Below are 17,703 nucleotides of genomic sequence, written 5' to 3'. Positions count from 1 at the left end.
AGAGAACATTGGAGAAACCCTTCAAGATATTGGCACAGGCAAAGAGTTTCTGGAAAAGACCCGGGAGGCACAGGCAGTCAAAGCCAAAATTAACTATTGGGATTGCATCAAATTGAGAAGTTTCTGTACTGTAAAAGAAACAGTCAGGAGAGTGAAGAGACAACCGACAGAATGGGAAAAAATATTTGCAAACTATGCAACAGATAAAGGGTTAATAACCAGAATCTACAAAGAGATCAAGAAACTCCACAAAAACAAAACCAACAACCCACTTAAGAGATGGGCCAAGGACCTCAATAGACATTTTTCAAAAGAGGAAATCCAAATGGCCAACAGGCACATGAAAAAATGTTCAAGGTCATTAGCAATCAGGGAAATGAAAATCAAAATCACAATGAGGTTTCACCTCACCCCGGTTAGAATGGCTCACATACAGAAATCTATCAACAACAGATGCTGGCGAGGATGTGGGGAAAAAGGGACACTAACACACTGTTGGTGGGAATGCAAACTGGTCAAGCCACTATGGAAGTCAGTCTGGAGATTCCTCAGAAACCTGAAGATAACCCTACCGTTCGACCCAGCCATCCCACTCCTTGGAATTTACCCAAAGGAATTTAAATTGGCAAACAAAAAAGCGGTCTGCAGCCTAATGTTTATTGCAGCTCAATTCACAATAGCTAAGACCTGGAACCAACCTAAATGCCCATCAACGGTAGACTGGATAAAGAAATTATGGGACATGTACTCTTTAGAATACTATACCACAGTAAGAAACAACGAAATCCAGTCATTTGCAACAAAATGGAGGAATCTGGAACACATCATGCTGAGTGAATTAAGCCAGTCCCAAAGGGACACATAGCATATGTTCTCCCTGATCAGTGACAACTGACTGAACACCAAAAAGGAAACCTCCTGAAGTGAAATGGACACTATGGGAAACGGTGACTTGATCAGCATAGCCCTGTCTGTTAATGAACAACTTAATACATTATCCCTCTTAGTAGTATTTGTGTCTGTTCTACTTAATATGACTGGTTTAATTCTGTAATCAATACACAGTTATTCTTAAGTGTTAAAAATTAACTGAAATGTGATCCCTGTTAAACATAAGAGTGGGAATAAGAGAGGGAAGAGATGTATAATTTGGGACATGCTCAAGCTGATTTGCCCCAAATGGTAGAGTTAAAAACATACCAGGGGACTCCAATTCAATCCCATCAAGGTGGCATGTACCAATGCCATCTCACCAGTCCAAGTGATCAATTTCAGTTCACAATTGATCATGATGAAAGGACTAAGAGTCAAAGGGAGCACATAAACAAGTCTAGTACCTGCTAACACTAACCGATGGAATAAATAAAGGGGAGAGTGATCCAACATAGGAAGTGAGATACTCAGCAGACACATAGAATGGCAGAAGTCCTAAATAGCACTCTGGCCTCAGAATCAGCCCTAAAGGCATTTGGATCTGGCTGAAAAGCCCATGAGAGTATTTCAGGCATGGAAAGCCAAGACACTCTGGCAAAAGATCTCTGCGAGTGAGATCCCAGTGGAAAGAACAGGTCTTCAAAGAAGGAGGTACCTTTCTCTGAAGGGAGGAGAGAACCTCCACTTTGACTATGACCTTGTCTAAACAAGATAAGAATTGGAGAACTCAGAGGGCTTCCATAGTCTTGGAAACTCATGACTGGAGCATAGGGAGATTACTGATGCCATAGACAGGAGTGTCAATTGGTAAAGTCAACAACAGGAGTCACTGTGCACTTACTCCTCATGTAGGATCTCTGTCCTTAATGTGCTGTGTATTGAGATTTAATGCTATAACGAGTACTCAAACAATATATTTCACTTTGTGTTTCTATGGGGGTGCAAACTGTTGAAATCTTTACTTAATGTATACTAAACTGATCCTCTGTAAAAAAAAAAAAAAAAAGAAATTATCTACTCCCAACTTGACTCTTACTGGGATTAAACATGACAATAGGTCTGATCTGATTTCATCATCATTTAAATAAAAAATCATCTATTATTTTTCACTTTATGTTTCTGTGTGGGAGCAAACTGTTGAAATCCTTACTTAATGTATACTAAGCTGATCTTCTGTATATTAAGATAATCGAAAATGAATCTTGATGTGAATGGAAGGGGAGAGGGAGTGGGAAAGGGGAGGGTAGTGGGTGGGAGGGACGGTATGTGGGGGAAGCCATTGTAATCCATAAATCGTACTTTGGAAATTTATATTCATTAAATAAAAGTTAAAAAAAAGAAAAAAAAAGAAAACAAACAAAAAAAAGAAACAGTCAGGAGAGGCAGCCAACAGAATGGGAAAAAATATTTGCAAACTACGCAACAGATAAAGGGTTGATCACCAGAATCTACAAAGAAATCAAGAAACTCCACAACATCAAAACAAACAACCCACTTAAGAAATGGGCCAAGGACCTCAATAGACATTTTTCAAAAGAGGAAATCCAAATGACCAACAGGCACATGAAAAAATGTTCAAGATCACTAGCAATCAGGGAAATGAAAATCAAAATCACAATGAGGTTTCACCTCACCCCAGTTAGAATGGCTCACATTCAGAAATCTACCAACAATAGATGTGGAAGAGGATGTGGGGAAAAGGGGACACTAACCCACTGTTGGTGGTAATGGAAACTGGTCAAGCCACTATGGAAGTCAGTCTGGAGATTCCTCAGAAACCTGAATATAACCCTACCATACAACCCAGCCATCCCACTCCTTGGAATTTACCCAAAGGAAATGAAATTGGCAAACAAACATGCCTTCTGCACATTAATGTTTATTGCAACTCAATTCACAATAGCTAAGACCTGAAACCAACCCAAATGCCCATCAACAGTAGACTGGATAAAGAAATTATGGGATGTGTACTCTATAGAATACTATACAGCAGTCAAAAACAACGAAACCCAGTCATTTGCAACAAGATGTAGGAATCTGGAAAACATTATGCTCAGTGAATTAAGCCAGTCCCAAAGGGACAAATATCATATGTTCTCCCTGATCTGTGACAACTAACTGAGCACCAAAGGGGAAACTGGTTGAAGTGATATGGACACTATGAGAAACAGTGACTTGATCAGCTCTTGTCCTGACTGTTGACATACAATGTAATACTTTATCAATTTTAGTATTTTCTCTTTGTTTTGTTCTAGTACTATTGGTTGAACTCTGTAATTAACACACAATTATTTTTAGGTGTTTAAATTTTAACTGAAAATTTATCCCTGTTAAATATAAGAGTGGGAATAAGAGAGGGAGGAGATGTACAATTTGGGACATGCTCAATCGGACTTGCCCCAAATGGTGGAGTTAGAAACGTGCCAGGGGATTCCAATACAATCCCATCAAGATGGCATGTACCCATGCCATCTCACTAGTCCCAGTGATCAATTTCAGTTCACAATTGATCACACTGATAGGTCTAAGAGTCAAAGGGATCACACAAACAAGACTAGTGTCTGCTAATACTAACTGATAGAATTAAAAATGGAGAGAACGATCCAACATGGGAAGTGAGATACACAGCAGACCCATAGAATGGCAGATGTCCTAAACAGCACTCTGGCCTCAGAATCAGCCCTTAAGGCATTCGGATATGGCTGAAGAGCCCATGAGAGTATTTCAGGCATGGAAAGCCAAGACACCCTGGAAAAAAAAGATCTAAATGGAAGATCTCTGTGAGTGAGATCCCAGTGGAAATAACAGGGCCATCAAAGAAGGAGGTACCTTTCTCTGAAGGGAGGAGAGAACTTCCACTTTGACTATGACCCTGTCGGAATAAGTTCGAAGTTAGCGAACCCAAAAGGCTTCCATAACCTTGGCAACTCATGACTAGAGCCTAGAGAGATTACTGACGCCATAAACAAGAGTGTCAAATTGTTAAGTCAACAAGAGGAGTCACTGTGTACTTACTTCTCATGTAGGATCTGTCCTTAATGTGTTGTCCAATGTGAAGTAATGCTATAACTAGTACTGAAACAGTATTTTACACTTTGTGTTTCTGTGTGGGTGCAAACTGATGAAATCTTTACTTAATATATACTGAATCGATCTTCTGTATATAAATACAATTGAAAAATGAATCTTGATGTGAATGGAATGGGAGAGGGAGCGGAAGATGGGAGGGGTGTGAGTGGGAGGGAAATTATGGGGGGGAAAGCCAATGTAACCCATAAACTGTACTTTGGAAAGTACAAAGTAACAAAGAAAAAACAAACAACAACAACAACTACAAAAACGAGTGGATTGCAGGTCCCAGTGATGATGCCATTTTAGAAATTATTTACTCAGGGGATTGTGTCAAGTAAATCTATGTTGGAACTGAGGGATTAGAAGAATAGGAAGAGATCTCAAGGGGGGCAAAAAATTGCTTAAGTAGGGGCATGGGAGATGGAGGAAGAGAGAAGTAGAAAGCATGGAGTTCATGAATAGAGGAATGCTAAATGCACCAAGACTGAGATATGCCCAGGGAGTTCCAGAAAACCCAATCTGCTTCCTCATAACAATCTGGAGATGGGGTAGGATTGGGTGAGTTCTGCTCTTAGTGGAGTTTATTGTATGTGTATATTTCTACAATGAGAGTATGGATTTGGGAAACCAGCATAGTGGGAGGAGGGAATTCTGATAGGAAGATGTGGGGAAAACATTCATGACTTAGTAATTAGCCACCACTCCACTTATCTCCAGCGAATCTACCAAACTTACAGCACGTGTGGCAGGTTTTATTTCTTGTCAAGTACAAAGGACAGAAAAAACTGAAATGGCTCAAATCAGGTAAACTCTGGCTGGGTGCACTTCAGAACATCCTACGGAGTTTCTAAGAAAATGTTCATGGACCCTATCATAGATCAGTGAAGTTAGAATCTCTGAGATCAAGCTGCAACCTGAAGGTTTTTGAGAAATTTCTCAGTGAATTTATTTTGCAGCCAAGATTCAGTCATTGTAAAATAGCACAGGAGCAGAGACTCTGGGAAATGAGAAGAAATAATATGGAAACTCTCAAGGACAATGGGAAGGAAGACTAGTCAGTTACAAAGTCAAATTGGAGAGCCTACAAAATTTATGTATCTTACCAGAGACAGGAAAACACTGAAATATCAAACCATACAAATTTAAATTTTAGAGGGCTGTGAGATGAACAGAAGGGGAAGGCTGTTGACAGAGGTCCAGGAGATGTGATATTACTGGAGGAGACAGCGGCACCCAGAGTTGTTTACTTTCTTACCAGGGAGAAGAGACCCTAGTGTTTCTTGGTTCCACCCACCCCTTTCTTCAACACGAAGTGAGTTGATGGCTATATAAATAGGCTAGTGTGGCATAATAAGTGATCACAAATTTAACAGCTGAAAAAAATATACATTTATTATCTAAGAGTTCCTGTGGTTCATGAGAGTTTATACAGCCTGACTGGGTACTCAGGGTCTCAAAAGACTGTAATCAAGGCGATAGCTGGTGCTCAAATCTTACTTGAGATTTGAAGTGCTTTTCTGAGCTCACCAGTTGTTTGGTAGACACCACTTCAAAATTAATCAGGACCACCTAGCATAACCTCTTGATTAATTAGGGACCTTGTTCACCCCTGTAAAACCTCTTTGGTGTTGCCACAGACTATAACTTAACCATGGGAGTAGGGAACACTGTCCCATCATATCCAAAAGTCTTCTCACACTCACGAGGAGGTCACTAAACACATATGAAAACCAAGAGATAAGAATTGTGGAAGCCATCTCAAAACTCTCCTTCACAATAACCATGGCTATATGCATTCATTATACACATGTTTATTGAGAACCTACTGTCTGCCAGGAATTATTTTAATATGTACAATATTAAAATGATTAGATATAAAAGAATTGTTGTTAGTAGATTTTCACTTCTAAATCTTTGGATTACCAGAGATGAATGAGAATTTGATGTAATTTATGGTGCTTTTGGGGAGCTACTACGTGTCCATTATTTCCCTATGAATCCAGAGTAAATTATTGACCAGAAGAGAATATCCTGATGTTATTTTGTTTGATACTAATTTGTTCAGCATGTGTTTAATGAATACTCTTGCACCAGGTACCATGTTGTGAGATGAGGAATACAGACATAGTCTGACTTCATAGAATTTGTTTTATTTAAGGTAACCAAATTCCATGTAATTCATATATACAGATTTAGGAGTATAGTGATACTTCCCACCCACCCTTCACCTGTCCATGCTCCAAAACTTCCTCCTCCTTCCTCTCTTATTGCCTCTCTTGATTTTTATAATGAACTACTTTCAGTTTACTTTATACTCATAAGATTAACCCTAAACTAAGTAGAGTTCTACAAATAGTAAAAAGAAAAAAAATTGTTCCTAAACAGTAGATAGAATGGTTGTAAACAATCATCAAATCTCAAAATGTCCATTTTATTCCTATACATTACACTTTTGGTACTCTATTAGCTACTACAGAGAGGAAAAACATGGTATTTGTCTTTTGGGGACTGACTTATTTCACTAAGTATGTTTTCCTGTTGTATCCATTTTGTTGCAAATGGCAGGATTTCATTCTTTTTGTGGCTGAGTATTATTCTATACTATATATATAGTGATACATGTATATATATATATATATACACATACAAATATATATATATATATATACATATATCACAATTTATGTGTCCATTCTTCAGTTGATGGACATCTAGCTTCACTCTATATCTTAGCTATTGTGAATTAAGAGGCTGTAAACTTGAGGGTACCGATCACCCTTTCATATGCTAATTTCATTTTGCTTGGGTAAATTCCCAGGAGTGAGTAATATGGTAGATCTATTTTCAGATTTCTGAGGAATCTCCGTACTATCTTCCACAATGGCTGCACCCATTTCCATTCCCACTGACAGTAGATTAGGGTACCTATTTCCCCACATCCTTGCCAGCATGTATTGTTTGTTGATTTCTGTGGGAACCATTATAACTGGGGTAAGGTAAAACTTCATTGTGGTTTTGATTTGCATTTCCCTGATGCTAGTGATCATGAGCATTTTTTCATGTGTCTGTTGGCCATTTGAATTTCCTCTCTTGAAAAATGTCTGTTCAAGTCCTTTGCCTGTTTCTTAACTGAATTATTTGGTTTGTTGAGTTTCTTGAACTTTTTAGAGATTCTGGATATTAATCCTTTATCAATTTCATAGTTTGCAAAAATTTTCTCCAATTCTGTTGGTTGCCTTTTCACTTTGATGAGTATTTCTTTTGCAGTGCAGAAACTTCTCAATTTGATGTAACCCCATTTGTATATTTTTGCTTTGATTGCCTGTGCTGCAGTAGTCTTTCTATATGCCTAACCCCATTTGTATATTTTTGCTTTGATTGCCTGTGCTGCAGTAGTCTTTCCCTATGCCAGTATCTTGAATAGTTTTCCCAGAGTTCTCCTCTAGTAATTTGATGGTATCAGATCATAGATTTAGTTCCTTGATCCATTTTGAGTTATTTTTATATAAGATGTAAGGTAGGGGTCTTGTTTTGTACTTCCGCATGTGGAGACTCAATTATCCCAGCACTGTTTTTTGAAGACATTGTCCTTTCTGCAGGGATTGATTTTAGCTCCTTTTAATAGCAATGCCATTTTTCTCAGATATAGAAAAAACAATGCTAAAATTCATATGGAAACACAAGACACTAAAATAGCTACAACAATTTTAAACAACAAAAACAAAGCCAGAAGCATCACAATATGAGATTTCAGGACATACTACAGGGCAATTATAATCAAAACAACCTGGTGCTGGCACAAAATAGACATGTAGACCAATGGAACAGGAAAGAAATCAATCCACACATCTACAGCCAACTAACCTTTGACAAAGAACTTCACAGAATTGAGAGTTCCATAGCATATGCTTTGAACAAGATGTTGAACTTACCATGATCCTTACGAAAAATTTTAAGTGGCCATAAGAACATTAAACAGGAAGATCTCCTTTATTCCTAGGGAATTATGGAAAGTTTCCTTTAAGGATAGTTGTTTCCATCTGAAATTTGAAGAGTAAGGATTTGTCAGGTGAAAAGGATGGGAGCAATGAGAAACTGTTCTCTGCAGAAGAGGAAGCCCGTAAAAATGCCTAGAGTTAGGATGTACATAAGAACTAAAAGAAACATGGACCAAAAAGAAAGCCAGAGAGCAGTGTAGGGATGGGTAGGGGCCTGTGAGTCTCATGAAGGGTTTTATTTGTAGTTACTATCACCATCATCATTAAATCCTTCTTTAATAATTTAAAAGCAAATCATTTTTCTTGTTTTAAATTTTTTTATTTTAATTTTATCTGAAGGGGGGGGCAGAGAGAGAGAGAGAGAGAGAGAGAGAGATTCAAAGAGATTTTACATTAGTTGATTCACTTCCCAAATATTTGCAACAGCTGTGGCTGGTCCAGGCAAATCCAGGAGCACCACTCAATCCAAATGTCCTACATGGGCAACATGGACCCAAGTACATGAGCCATCACCTCCTGCCTCCCAGGGTGCACATCAGCAAAAAGCTGAAATCAGAAGCAGAGGTAGGACTCAAACTCAGGCATTTTGATATGGGTGGTGATCATCCCAAGCAGTGTTTTATCTGCTATACCAAATGCCCACCCCCTATAAGTAAGTCAGTTTTAAGGAATTAAAAAATTTTCTTCATGCTATTTGTAACACCATTTGGTATATTTCTCTGTCTTCTGATGCATTATTTCTCCATCCCTGGACTTCTTCTTTGTGTGGTACCATATACATACCATATACATAGTATATGACAGACCTTGTCTCCTATTTTGATAATCCTGAGTGAGCATTCATTTTGGTGTTGGATCCTGGAAAATCTCACCTTGCACTCTCTTTCATCAACATTCAGTCCATATGATTGCTTTTCCCTAAGCTATTTGAATTTATTGTGAAAGTGAAATTTCATGAGATGCTATATTAAATATTTCATTCATGTACAAACATCTAGAATTCTAGCATCTTATTAAGCAAAGAAAAGCTGAACTAATCTAAACAGACTCCTCTCTTCAGTTTGCATTTATTCCTATTAAATGCAAAATGTATGTAATTCCAAATGGCCACCGATCTATCCTCCTAGGTTAAAGTAACTGTAAGTGAAACAAATCAGATGACTGACTTCCATAATGGCTTTAGTTTTTTGAGGCACTCAGTTGACTTCCTGTTACTATTTCTGATGTTCCTAGTTTCAGGTGATAGTCCCTCATTATCTACTAACGAGCATCATATTACCATAATTGGGTCCAGAATCTTTGCCTCAAATTCTGGCTTTGCCCTTAGTTGGAGGTTTTCAATCTTTCTAAGCTGCAGTGACTCTTCTACTAGATGAATGCAATGGTTCCTTAGAGCTGTGGGGTAGAAAATAATTCCTTCTTTTTCTACTCTCCTAGGGTCTCTCGTTCTGATCCTATAAAATCAGTCTGATAAAAGATTGACAAGAGGAAAGCCTAACATTTTGTTAGTGTTTGTTAGACCTTTGTTAGTGTTTACACTGCGCATACACAGAACAGCAGTCAGCCATGTGCAAGTTGAATGATGGTTCGAATTGGGGGCATACATACTTAGCTCAGTATGGAAAAGGGAGAAGAAGAAAGGGCACTCCTGGAATAGTAAGTGGATTATTGGAATTACAAATGAACCCTTAGAGAATAGATAGGAAGTATGATAGTGTGTGACAATGTCTGTCTTGATGTGCTGCAGACTTCTAGAAGAGAAGATTAGAGTTGCTCCCAGGGAAGGGATTTATAACAATTGAGTTCTTTAGGGAAGCTCTGCATTTAGACAGATAAGGGATTTTTAAGAACTCAAATGCCTTTAGCTCAAAATAATTCTGTCATCACAGTGACATATTTTGTGATGGCCTATCCTGATCTCCTTCACAGCCACCAAATAACAGTCACTCTGTAGTACCACTTACTGGCTTCCTCAGACTTATCACCTTCTTTATTAAAGAATCTGAGTGTTAACTATTATAATTTGCTTTGTTGACAGATAATGATGACCAGTTTCATGTCTTTAAGCTGCCTAAGTTATCAGCATGAAATATTCATCTCTATCAGGATCAATGAGAAATTTCTATATCTAACGAATGGTACTTCACTGCTATGGAGTAAGAGGGAATAGGAGCTTTTCTTTTCCCCCGATTTGAATCAAATTCTGGGATGCATTTTCTTCAGGTGTGAACAAGGGAAGCCAGCCACTTAAATTATCTCAGATGGCACAGTCTGCCTTGGACCAGGAGAGTACTTCAAATACACATGATTTTTCAGAGAACTTTGCTAAGTGGAGGAAAAAAGAGAAGAAATTGTGAAGACAAGAAATTCTCCTTTTTTTCTTGATAGCATGTAAGTGAGTGTTTAGCCAAACTATTAATGTGCTTGTCATGGAACTATTGAGACCCTTGCCTGGTTAGATGCTTACTTCTTCAAGATAGAGAGTTAGTCCTGAAGAAAATGAGGTGATGAACAAAGCTGAGACAATCTCTTTATGTCTAGAAGAGGTGCTCTGTCCTTGTTCATAGCAAGAGTTCAAAGTTAAATATATCCTTGATTAGTTTGTTCTTCAACTATGTATGAGCACAATAGAACTTGCTACTTTAAAAGAGGAGAACAAAAACTGGACACAGCCAAAAAATCTTTTTATTTAAGAATGTCGTTAGTCATCTTAGGAGAGATGAAGTGATATCTCTTGATGTCTGCAACTTGCATACAAATGTTTCAATTAAAAGATGTAAATATACCTTTATATGTGTATATACATACATACATGCATACATATATAGGGAAGCCGATGTACAACTATATCATCTTTATCTCTAATTAGCGAGAAAGAGGGAAAATAAATTGTCAAAGTATTAACTACTTCCTAAATCTAGGTGCTGCTCATTTTACTCTTCTTTCGTATTTTTGAAAGTTTTCAAGGTAATACATTCCAATGTTATTTCAGTGCAATATGTGAAATATTTGAGGGAGCCATGCAGAGAATAGGGCTTAGAGAAATGACAAATACAACGGAGTTTGGCAGAGGGATGGTTTCAGGGAAAGCTTACAGCAGTGTTCGCCATTTGAGCTTGAACTCAAACACTTTACATGTCTTAAGTCATGGACTCCTCCTCATAGAAACCATTAAGAAGGAAGCACAATTATTATCTCCATTTTATAGATGAGAAAATATACACAGCCAGAAGTGAAGTTGCTCAAGGTCATACTGGGATAGCCATGTTGCATAGCTTCAGGGAAGGCCATTCATAAAATCATTCCATCAGTAATACAGGCCTGTCGATGAGTAACAGGTAAAACTAAGAGTCAACCTCAGGAGGGTTGGCTGCAGAGCCCATGTCATTAATTTCTTTATTTTTTTAACTTTTATTTAATGAATATAAACTTCCAAAGTACAGCTTATGGATTACAATGGCTTCCCCCCCATAACATCCCTCCCACCCTCTACCCTCTCCTTTCCCACTCCCTCTCCCCTTCCATTCACATCAAGATTCATTTTTGATTCTCTTTATATACAGATCAGTTTAGCATACATTAAGTAAAGATTTCAACAGTTTGCTCCCACACAGAAACATAAAGTGAAAAATACTGTTTGAGTACTAGTTATAGCATTAAATCTCAATGTACAGCACACTAAGGACAAAGATCCTACATGAGGAGTAAGTGCACAGTGACTCCTGTTGTTGACTTAACAAATTGACACTCTTGTTTATGGCATCAGGAATCATCCTAGGCTCTTGCCATGTGCTGCCAAGGCTATGGAAGCTGCCTGAGTTCACCGACTCTGATCATATTTAGGCAAGGCCTTGGTCAAAGTGGAAGTTCTCTCCTCCCTTCAGAGAAAGGTACCTCCTTCTTTGATGACCCATTCTTTCCACTGGGATCTCACTCGTGGAGATCTTTCATTTAGTTTTTTTTTTTTTTCCCCAGAGTGTCTTGGCTTTCCATGCCTGAAATACTCTCATGGGCTTTTCAGCTGGATCCGCATGCCTTAAGGGCTGATTCTGAGGCCAGAGTGCTGTTTAGGACATCTGCCATTCTATGGGTCTGCTGTGTATCCCGCTTCCCATGTTGGATTGTTCTCTCTCTTTTTTATTCTATCAGCTAGTATTTGCAGACACTATTCTTGTTTATGTGATCCCTTTGGTTCTTAATCCTATAATTATGATCAATTGTGAACAGAAATTGATCACTGAGACTAGTGAGATGGCATTGGTACATGCCACCTTGACGGGATTGAATTGGAATCCCCTGGTATGTTTCTAACTCTACCATTTGAGGTAAGTCAGCTTGAGCATGTCCAGAATTGCACATCTCTTCCCTCTCTTATTCCCACTCTTATATTTAACAGTGATCACTTTTCAGTTAAGTTTCAGCACTTAAGAAGAATTGTGTATTGATTACAGTATTCAACCAAAAGTATTAAGTAGAACAAACAAAAAAAATACTAAGAGGGATAACATATTAAGTTGCTCATCAACAGTCAGGGTGAGGGCTGATCAAGTCACCATTTCTCATAGTGTTCATTTCACTTTAACAGGTTTCCTTTTTGGTGCTCAGTTAGTTGTCACCTATCAGGGAGAACAAGTGGTATTTGTCCCTTTGGGATTGGCTGTTTTCACTCAGCATAATGTTTTCCAAATTCTATGTCATTAATTTCTGCTGGAGGTCTATGGGGCTGGAATTCAGGATAGAAAGCTATAATGGGGAAGAATGAAATGATGTCTTAAGTGGATGGATCACAAAGAACCTCTGTGCCAAGCCAAGTGTTTTGGCTTCATGCTGAAGACTATGGAAGGATTTTAGGTAGAGCTGTAACAGATTTTTTTGTTAAAGAGATTACTCTTATGAACAGGATGGGTTATAGGGAAGTGAGAATAGAAGCCAGTAGAGCAATTTGGAGACTTCTGCAGATATTCAGACAGAAAGTAACACAGGCTCAAAACAAGGCAACGGGAATGAGAATAGCAGACAAGGGAAGAGATATTATTAAAGAAGAATTGATAAGGTTGAGGAATTCACTGGTGATGAAAAATGTATTAGTCAACGTATTGTTACTACAACCTAATACCTAGACAGGACACTCATGAATAAAGGAGTCTGTTTTGGTTCATAACCTTGGAGGTTCACAGTCCAAGATTGGGCAGACACCATTGGTGCATGGAACAGTGATCACATGATGAGTCAGCAAGCAGAGAGAAAATGGCTGTGCAAGTCTCTCAGATTTTTATAATCAACCCTCTCATAACAACTGCCTTCTGAGAACATGTCCCCAGTGACCTAAGGACCTCCTACCAGGCCTACCTACTGAAGATCATACTCGATTAAGTTCCCACTGTTTTAGTACCATTAACTTGTGATTTATGGTGTTTAAACATCTTCATGAATCCTAGAGACAAATTTTGTTCAGACCATAGCAGAAAGTAACAAAAAAGCATCACTGATGTTTTCCATATTTCCAAAGGGCTGAGTGGATGTGATGATTGAAAGAACATACAGAGACAGAACAATTTAGAGGGAGATGTAAACAATTCATCATTGAGTGCCTCTGTTGCACTTGTGAATATTCCCCCAGCCTAGGAGTAGGGACTGTGTCTTACTTTACTCATTACCCATAATGCCTTGGGTGCTTTCTTGTGTAGAGCAGATGCAACCTCTTATAACCTGAAAATTTGAAGAAAATTTAAAGACCATATGATAACTTCTCTAGAGATACTTGAATTTATTTTTCAATATTTTTTCTAATCCCTCACTCTCAGATATCCCAGGATTACTCAGTTCTGGACACTTGCAAGGATAGGAATTGCTTGTGATATCTTTGTTTTCAGCGTGTTGACTAGAAGAGTCTGTAATCATCTAACTTACTTTGTCAATTCTCAGAATCTGGATCTTAAAAATGAAAAGTGACATAGCCACAGATTAATGAATCAGCTAATTTAATGGATTCTTTTAGTCATAGACTTTGAACAGAACCAAAATACATTTAAAAATCATTTAGGAAAGAAACATAAAAGATATATATTTAGTAAGGACTTTTTTCTTCTGAATTATCATTAAAATTGGGATTAAAAAATACAATTGGGCTTTAATGTACACTCTTTAGAGATTTCTAACCAAAAACTGAGTCAAACGTAGGAACAAGCACTGGGATGGGTCTAGGTCTCCTGAACGTTGAGGTGAGTACTACAGAGTAGAAGCAAAGTGACTGCAGAGTTCCTGCTCACCAACTTTGACCACCTTCAAAGGAGAAAACCGGAGAAGATACCATGTGGCTAAGTTCTTTACGTCCTTTGACATATCCCCTCTGCAGAAAAACAGGAGCACGATTTTTTTTAAAGATTTATTTATTCATTTGAAAGGCAGAGTTACAGAGAGGCAGAGGCAGAGAGAGAGAAAGAGAGGTCTTCTATCCACTTGTTCACTCCCTAAGTGGCTGCAATGGCCAGAGGTGGGCCAATCTGAAGCCAGGAGCCTAGAGCTTCCTTCAGGTCATACATGTGTGTTCAGGAGCCACCTTCCACTGCCCTCTCAGGCCATAGCAGAGAGCTGGATCAGAAGTGGAGCAGCCAGGACTTGAACCGGTGCCCATATACGATGCTGGTGCTTCAGGAGGCAGCTTTACCTGCAACACCACAGCGCCAGCCCCAGGAGCAAGAATTCAAAGGCAGGATATGCTGTTTTAAAAGATATTTTCAGGGGGCCGGTGCCTTGGCTCACTTGGTTAATCCTCTGCCTGCAGCGTCGGCATCCCATATGGGCATTGGGTTCTAGTCCCGGTTGCTCCTCTTCCAGTCCAGCTCTCTACTGTGGCCCAGGAGGGCAATGGAGGATGGCCCAAGTGCTTGAGCACCTGTACCCATGTGGGAGACCAGGAAGAAACTCCTGGCTCCTGGCTTTGGATTGGCATAGTTCCAGCTGTAGCGGCCATTTGTGGGGTGAACCAGTGGAAAGAAGACCTTTCTCTCTGTCTCTCTCACTGTCTAACTCTATCTGTCAAATAAAAAAAATTTAAAAAAGATATTTTCAGTTCTGCTTATACATATACTGTTGTATCTTTTATTTAATTAAAGCAATTTGACATTATTTGCACACACATACTTCAATTTCTGATAGGCTAGGAAGTAGGGTATCTTGGAAGATCTGGTACAACTCATGGATTGTGTGCATACTTTTAATTGAATTCTCATTTATTTTTAACTTCAGAAACAGATGGAATCTGAGCACCAAAATGATCCTACTTTCTAATAAATGTTTGAAAATGAGTGGGTGACCCATCCCATCAGTCATCCGACCATCATTTTCATCAGTTACTCTGTGCCACGTGTCCAGCTGGGTGTGGGAGCTATTGATAAAATATAACTGTTGTGGAATTAGAATATTTATAGTTTAAGTGGACATCAATGATGTTCACCACTCTATTATAAATAGATAAATCACAAATGGGTCTTTACAGGATATGACTTGTCAGGTTGAGAGGGAAAGAAAGTATTCAAGGAGAAGAGCATACAAGCAATCAGTAAGATTGTTGAAGCTATTTAAGGGACCCAGTAAAGAAGAGCACCGCCAGCTATTAGTGATACTGTGGGAGAGGGGAGAAAAATCCCTTCCTATTCTCCCTGCAGGAATCTAGGCTGCCATGCATATTCTGACAGAATAGGTGTGTACCAACACCACACTCACATTTACGCTCACTGTGTCATTCTGAGAAACGGTCCAGGGAGAGGAAGCACAGTATTGTTTGAAACTCCCTCCCTCTTCCCCACCCAGTTGGAGAAAGCATTCTGAGAAGCAGTAACTGATGTCTGCCTCCCCTCCCAAAAGGCCTACACACCTAGTACAGAGTCCTGCCCAGCAATGGCAACTCCTGTTCCAGGTGACCACAGTTAGCTCCTGCAACACTGAAGAGGAACAGAAAAATTGTAACTAAAGCTTCTTTAAATAAAAGATTGATTGATTTATTTGAAAGCTAGAGGGAGAGACAAAGAGAAATTTTTCATGCTGTCCACTCCCCAAGTGGGTGATTTGACCAGGAGCTTCTCTTGGGTCTCCCACATGGAGAGCCCAAGCACTTGGATCATCTTTGGCTGCTTTTCCCAGGCACATTAGCTAGGAGCTGGATTGGAAGTGGAGCAGCCAGGACTAAAGCCAGTGCCCATGTGAGACGCCAGCATCACAGGAGGTAGCATTACCTGCTACACCACAGCACTTCTTAGGCAGAGCACCCATCTCATTGAATTTACATACAAAGATTGGCTTTTGGCATAAGATCCTTCATACTTTATCTGCATCAAACTCTGAAAGGGAAGAGATAAATGAGAAGGATTTATTCTTCTATTTAAACTTGTTTGTCTCGATTCCTACTAACCTGTGAGACTATGAAGGGGCAGGGGCTGTGTTTATCTCACCCACTGCTGAATCTCTTAATTCCTGGTGCTTAGTAGGTACTTGATCAATGTCTGTTGAAGAGATAATGGCATTATTTTCCTTATTGAAGATTTATTTTCTTTATTTGAAAGGCAGAGTGACAGAGGGAAGGGGAAAGGGGAAATGGGGAGGGGGGAAAGAGAGAAATATCCATATTCTAACTACCAGTTTACTTCTCACATGTCTGCAATGGCCAGAGCTGGAACAGTCTGAAGCTAGGAGCCAGGAATTCCATCTGGGTCTCCCATGTGAGTGGTAGGGACCTAAGTACTTAGACCTTCTTTCACTGCTTCCCTAAGTGCATTAGCAGGGAGCTGGATCAGAAACAGCAGCTGGTACTCACACTGGTGCTCCAATATGGGATGCCAGTGTCTCAGGCATGACAGTGCCCCAGGCAGTAGCTTAACCCACTATGCCACAACATTGACTCCCATTGGCATTATTTCCGTGGGAATCACCAGTGAAACCCATAGTAATCCTGGTAAAATGGCCAGATATATTTTTTCCTTATCAAATTCATTTTTTCAAAGTATTTTGGATGATACATAATTATTATACATTCTTATGTGTTATAAGATGATGTTCAATTCATGTGTACATTGTATAATAAATCAAGGTAATTATTTTATCATTTTAAAAGGTGTCAAGAATACTCAATTGGAAGAAGACAGTCCTTGATAAATGATATGCTTGAAAAGCAGGATATCCACTTGCAGAAACTAGACCCCAGTGTATCACCACACACACACACACACACACACACACACCTCAAAATGAATATATAAATGTAAGACCTGAAACTATGGAACTACTGATGAAAGAAAGCATGGGCAGTGTTATGAAATTAGTCTTAAGCAAAGGTATTTTAGATAGAACTTCAAATTCCTTTTGAAAAAAATATTTATTTTATTTGAGAGGCAGCGATGGAGAGGGAGCTCCCATCTGCTGCCTCACTCCCCAGGTGCCCACAACATTTGGGACAGGCCAGTTCTGAGAGAAGGAAACTCAATCCAGGCCTCTCACTTGGGTGTCAGGGAGCCAAATACTTGAACCATCACCTGATGCCTTCCAGGGCATGCATCTGCAAGAAGTTAGAATTCAGAGTGAAACTAGGACTCTAACTAATGCACTATGATATGGGATGTAGGCATCTTAACCACGCTTCCAACCACACACTTCCCAAATTCCTTTTTCAAGAGGCAGCTCAAAAGAATTACGCAACCCCCTTGGG

The 17,703-nt window shown here is 39.1% G+C and overlaps 1 long non-coding RNA gene across 3 annotated transcripts in view; it reads left to right on the top strand.

Moving 5' to 3' along the window:
- The window catches only part of LOC138850591 (uncharacterized), a 240,691-nt gene that overhangs the window by 130,706 nt on the left and 92,282 nt on the right, over positions 1-17,703 (top strand). The window lies entirely within an intron of this gene.

The sequence above is a fragment of the Oryctolagus cuniculus genome, chromosome 1 (assembly GCF_964237555.1).
Source record: "Oryctolagus cuniculus chromosome 1, mOryCun1.1, whole genome shotgun sequence".
NCBI lineage: Eukaryota > Metazoa > Chordata > Mammalia > Lagomorpha > Leporidae > Oryctolagus > Oryctolagus cuniculus.
This window is presented reverse-complemented; position numbering and strand designations above follow the sequence as displayed.